Genomic DNA, 6,613 nt, shown 5'->3' with positions numbered 1-6,613 from the left:
ACACCTGCCGTAATAATCTTTTCATCCACTTTACTTGGAGTTGATTCTGCCTAACATAAAACAACCATTAAAGTTTCTTTTTCTTCTCCTAAGATTTAATAAATAGTCGAGAATTATATACAAATACAGAAAGGCCTACACCAACTAACAAATAAAAAAAAGTAACTCAAATCATGCATGCACACTGACAGTAAGTGCTTGTATACTTTTTGCAACACGATGCTAGTTTACAGTTGTTGAGGTCAGTGCTTTTCAAGGAACTTACTTAATCAGCCCTTTAGAGGGCACTAGAAACCTTCATTTTGAACAAAGGCTCCAGCTGATTCTAGGTTTTGATTAGAAGTGCGGTCTGCTTGTTGAACACACAGTGCCATATATGTATTATAGAATTGTACACTTCAAATCTATATAATTTTACTAACCAATGCCACCCCAATAAATTTAATTAAAAATGTCAAAAAAAGTGTGGTTTGGGGAAGTACTTCTAACTTTCATTATATGTAGGATTACATATACAATAAAATTAAACTATAAGTCATGTAGTTGAACACAAATAATTTCCTTATATAAACTATTAATAGACACCTAAGTACAATATAATTTTTAAAATGAAACCACGTGTATATAGTTGTATTCATAAAGGTAAGGACACCAATCAAAAGCTATAGGACAATGAGATACTTCAACAGCAAACCCAAATACACAAAGATAGTCCTGTGAATTCCATGTTTCATCAGCATCAAAAAACCACCAATCTTTTAGTCCTTTTCTTGTATATTATTGGGCATCCATGTTTTCTGTATTTGATTGGATCCATTGATTTTATTTCATTTTTCTGAATGACATTTTCTACAAACATACTAAAGCGGACAATTAAGTTTGCAAACTTTACACCGTGCACTTACGTGGTGGAAAGTTCGGAAACTTAATTGTCTGACCTGTCATTGGCTGCTGCTTGGTGGGGTTGAATGTCCTTGGGGGTATCCATTGTTAGTCCCCATGTAACATGGAGAAATTTCTCACTCATCGCTTCAAACAGATTCTGGCTCATCACTGTGCCACCAACATATTTTGTTCTTATCATTTTTGCAAAGATTAGCTCCCCATCACATTTTTCATATAAATACAATTTCAGATAGTCTCATCATGACCTTTCTCCTAGTCATGCAATTCCACACAATAAAGACTACAAAGATAAATCAGGTATTTCAATATAATATTGAAAATCCAGTGAAATTCTCTGGTTTTGTTTTATGCGTCTTAGAGTCTTGTTCTAAACAATGGATGCAAAAAGATTTGGATTTAAATGACCTTTACATGTTGATTAAATCACGTGACTTTGGGACATTGAGGTAATTAGGGAAAAACCCTCCCTCAGATACTCCTCTATATGGAGTCTATAATAAGCAAATTATTTAGCAACCTATAGCTCAGAGCAGACAGAAAAATTCTTTTTTATGTCAGTTGGTTAGTTGCTAAGGAAACGGGTTTACTATTTATTTATTTTTTCCCTTTATCTTGCTGAGTTCGATGTGCCATAGTAAAGTTATCACTGTCAATCCTCTGTGTTTTCTGAAGACTGCCTAACCTTCTATATACACAAAACTTATACACTTCTATATTAGTCAGCTTAGATCAGTGATTTGTGTATTTGGTTATAGTAGAGTATGTTTAAGTTGGAATAAACATTTGCATTGTGACAATTTCTGTTTTTTTTTCTGCTGATGTTGAATAATTTTGACTACTTTTAAAGGGCACACAGCTCTAGCTGTCTTTACTTCTGCTATGTCAAAATCATTGCTGTCAGGATTAGACAAGTCACCAAAGCATTTTATGCATGGAAATGGTTTGTTTTGAAGATGTGATAGTTTGTGGAACACAGACTTGGAGTTCTAATACTGTTAAAAGCAACATGCTGTGAATTCCAAACCCAAAAAGATAAAATGTGATTTGGAGTCTGACAACATGCTGAAAACACAGCATTCACACATTTACATCTAATATCAAACACTGAAAAGATGGACTTTGATATAAAATTTTAAATGATTGAAATTGAAAATGTTTCATATTATTAAATGATTAAAAATTTCTTCTTTAAACTCAGGGTGGTGGCCTTCAGTTAAGATGATACTTTTAATGTTTGAAATTGCCATTTGACACATGTCGCCTTTATATAATCTAATCCTTTTTCACAGGAAATAGATTACTGAGCAAGAGTTGTAGCTGTCAGAGGAAATTTCACTATAATAACTTGTATCTCTAGGAGTAAAAAGAGATGTGGGCATAAGAGGTCAAGAATATCTCCATAACTTTCAATTATAAAAATGTGGCAAAGAAAATGAATTTTAAAATAAGCTTTACATTTTCTAAATATATTGATGTATTATTATCTAAAAAAAAAAATTCATGTAATGATGTCAACTAAACCTATCTATGGCAAATTTCCTGTGTCTATGTGTAGAATTGATTGGCCTCATAACCTTATGCTGGTGTAAAAGATGGCCTTTACTTCCCTGATAGCCATAAAAGCTCTTATATGATAAGTTAGTTGTATGATTTTATAACTTTTTAAAATAAAGTAATTCTAAATATATTTATTTAAGAAAAGATCAAACTCAATTTATGAAGGGTAAAGCATCATTTAACGATAGAGAGAGTCTTATTTTATCATACTTGAAGAAAATGTTGACTGTTGGGTTTGAAATTCTTGATTAAACATTATATGATGATGGGTTTTTTTGAGGGATGGATAGTATAGAAGGCTTTGCTAATTGTTTATACCAGTATGGTGTTTCAGAAATTCTTGGAATCATAGTAGGCACTATTTTACCATATGTTTTTTTTCTTCTTTTACTGTATACAAGAAAGAATGACCTAAATGTGAGTCCCATTTCATATCTACGTTTAAGACTATAATCATGTTTTCTTTATAATTACTTCTGTTTTATAAAAATATGCCACCAGATTAAAAAAAAATTATGGAAGCCGATAATGCTCGCATACATGAATCTAATGCTACTTAGAATATAATGGCACTGAAATGTAATTACAAAGGAGCTAAGGATAAGTCAGTTATCTTTAATAAGGTAACTAAGGTTACCTGAATGATTATAAGGGTAATCTTATCATCAAAGTATATGTGAACACAAGGAAAGCAGGCTTCCTGGGAAAACAAGAGTAGACAAATATCAGTTATAATGAGTAAAAGAGGAACCTCAGTGAAAGTGGACTTTACGAAAATGAGGATGTAACTTTGTCCTCCAGTCAACAGGATTTAATTTGTATTCCTATAGGTATTAGGGTTCTCCAGAAATCCACAACCAAGTGGATATGCATAAGTAGACTTTATTCATTATAAGGAATTGGCTCACGCAATCACGGAAAAGGGCAAATCCCAAGAGCTACAATGAGTTGGCAAGCTGGAGACCCAGGAGAGCTGATGTGTAATTCCAGTTAAGTCCTAAGTCCTGAGAACCAGGAAACCAATGGTGTAGTTCCTGTTCAAAGACCAGCAGCATTGAGGTCCCGGAACAGCTGATGTTTCCATTTGAGTTTGAAGGCAGCAAAAAAGCTGATGTCTCAGTTTGAAAGCAGTCAAACGGGAAGAATCTCTCTTACTTGGGAGTGAGTCATCCTTTTTGTTCTATTTAGGCTTTCAACTGGTTGGATGAGGTGTGCCCACACTGGGGAGGATAATCTGTTTTACTCAGTTTACTTATTTAAATGTGAATCTCATTCAGAAACAGTCTCAGAGAAACAGCCAGAATAATATTTGACCAAATACCTCGGTACCCTGTGGCCCGGTCAGGTTGCCACTTAAAATGAACCATCACACTGTATAACGAACTTTCATTATTTATACAATAAAAAGGGATCTTGTGTGCAAGACAACATATTTTTCAAGTGGACTTTTGCTAGCTCATCTCTATGAAAGCCAATTGAACAATAACAGTGCCTGATATTTGCTAGACATTTAGTATTCATGCCTCTTTGCAGTGCAACTAACTGCCAACTCTTATATTATGAGGCCTGACAGGTAAAGCCTTCGGAATTTCCTACATTCAGGCCTGAAAATCACACACAGCGTTTTGGCCAGCAGCTGGGTTCTTCCTTAAAGAGTTATATAAAAAAGGATGAGAAACAGTTTATGTGCTGGAAGTTCTGACAAAAGGTGAAAAAGACATATATGGTGAATAGTGATTTCAGAGTGCAGAAAGGATGGGCGATTAGATAAGATTAGTTCAGAACAATCAAAGGATAAATCAGAGTCAGAGGTGGTTTCCAAAGTGCAATTAAAACAATTTGAGGATTATGGTGAATATATAATCACTCTTGGGACTGCTAGCTTCTTCTGAAGGGCTGTGAGAGGGCTGTAAGTGAGCCAGGTACTCACTCTTCCATGATGTGGAGGCAAGTTGATGTGTGCACACAAATTTGCAATATTGACAGCTTAAGAACCTTCATAAATCTTAACCTAGTGATTCCATGTCTTGGAATTTGTTCTAAGGAAATATTCAGGATTTCAGAAATTTACAAGGTAATTCATAGAAGCTCAAACTGCACATTAAAAAAAATCACACACACACACACAATGTCCAAAGTTAAATTATAAGTTCCTTGAAAGCAAGGACTATCTCCACCATATGTCTAGCAATTAAATGATGAATAGTCTCTTTGTTTTGTTGGTGGTTTCTTTTGCTGTACAGAAGCTTTTCAGTTTAATATAGTCCCATCCATTTATTTTAGCTATTACTTCCCTTGCCTTTGAGGTCAAATTCATAAAAATAGGAGAAACAACACCTCAGATAAGGGGCTAATACCCAAAATATATAAGGAACTCACACAACTCAACAATAGAAAACAAACAATCCAATTAAAAAATGGGCAGAGGACATGAACAGAAACTTCTCCTAGGAAGACATACAAACAGCCAACAGATATAGGAAACAATGTTCAACTTCATTAGCTATTAGGGAAATGCAAATCAAAAACACAATGAGATGTAACCTCACACCTGTTAGAATGGCTATCATCAAGAAGACAAATAGTAACAAGTGTTGGAGAGGCTGTGGAGAAAAAGGAACCCTACACACTGTTGGTGGGAATGCAGTTTGGTGCAGCCGCTTTGTAAAGCAGTGTGGAGGTTCCTCAAAAAATTACGAATAGAATTACCATATGACCCAGCAATCCCTCTCCTGGGTATTTACCCTAAAAATCTGAAAACATTTATTCATAAATATATATATATATATATATATATATATATATATATATATATATATAAATATCTCTATATATTATCTATATATCTATATATAAATATCTATATATCTATATATTATATATAATTATAATATATATATTATATATACATATTATATATAATATATATAATATATATTATATTACAATATTATATATATATATATTCTCCCATGTTCATTGCAACATTATTTATGGTGGCCAAGACATGGAAACAACCAGTGTCCTTCGATAGATGATTTGATAAAGAAGATGTGGCATATATACAAAATGGAATACTGCTCTGGCATAAGAAAAGATGAAATAGTGCCATTTGCAACAACATAGATGGATCTTGAGATTATTATGCTAAGCAAAATAAGTCAGATATAAAAAGTAGAAAACCATATGACTTCACTCATATGTAGGATATAAAATTAAAAGCAACAGACAAACAAACAAAGAAACAAAAATGCATAGACACAGACAACAGTTTAGTGGTTACCAGAGGGTAAGGGGGAAGGCAGGTGGTGGGAGAAGAGGGTAAAGGAAGTCAAATATATAGTGATGGAAGGAGAACTGACTTTGGGTGGTGAGCACACAATGTGATATATAGGTGATGTATTATAGAATTATACACTTGAAACCTATGTAATTTTACTAACCATTGTCACCCAATAAATTTAATTAAAAAAAATGGCGAATAGTCAATACTTAGTTTCTGAATGAAAGAAAGAATAAAGGAGAAAGTTATTAATAAATATTATACCTATAACATATTTATTAATTGTTTTAAATCATAGTTCATTAAATAAGAAAATATTCATGACTAAGTATTAATTAAGAAAAGCAAGATGGAGATCTCTGGGGACTCTATAACCTCATGTTGGGACAAAAGTACAAAATTAATTTAACCAGATAATTACTCTCTGACTCTGTTCATCTTACAAATATGTATGTGTGCATGAACACTAAGATCAATTAAGAATAATATCACAGCTTTTAAAATTACTTCAAGTGGAGATAGGATTTAAGTCATTTTTATTTTCTTGTCTTCGTGGTACTATAATAGTTTTTCCAAACTCTCCATAAATGGCTGTGTTTCTTTGATTAGAAAGGAGAAACAATATACATCACAAAACTTAAATTTAAAGAAATGGGATTAAATAACTCATCAAAAGTATCCAATGAAAAGAAAGTATATTAGCTTTAATATAAAAGTATTGGTTGCTAAAATAAAATAAAATAAATGGATAACGAGTAGGCACAAATAGACATGGATAACTGATAGTAGTCTGAAAACTTTGTTCAGAAGACAAGAAATGCCTGCGTTACTGCCCTTGCCTAGTCCTTTCTCCCTCCTTCCCTCTTT

At 33.0% G+C, this 6,613-nt stretch overlaps 1 pseudogene; it reads right to left on the bottom strand.

Annotated features, from left to right (window-relative positions):
- Window positions 1-739: 739 nt before the first annotated feature.
- Window positions 740-988, bottom strand: LOC109448130 (DNA-directed RNA polymerases I, II, and III subunit RPABC4-like; annotated as a pseudogene).
- Between the last annotated feature and the right edge of the window lie 5,625 nt (window positions 989-6,613).

This window comes from Rhinolophus sinicus, chromosome 15, assembly GCF_057876585.1.
Source record: "Rhinolophus sinicus isolate RSI-liver-muscle chromosome 15, RSI-T2T, whole genome shotgun sequence".
Lineage (NCBI taxonomy): Eukaryota > Metazoa > Chordata > Mammalia > Chiroptera > Rhinolophidae > Rhinolophus > Rhinolophus sinicus.
Note: the sequence above shows the minus strand (reverse complement) of the source record. Positions and strands in the feature narration are given on the sequence as shown.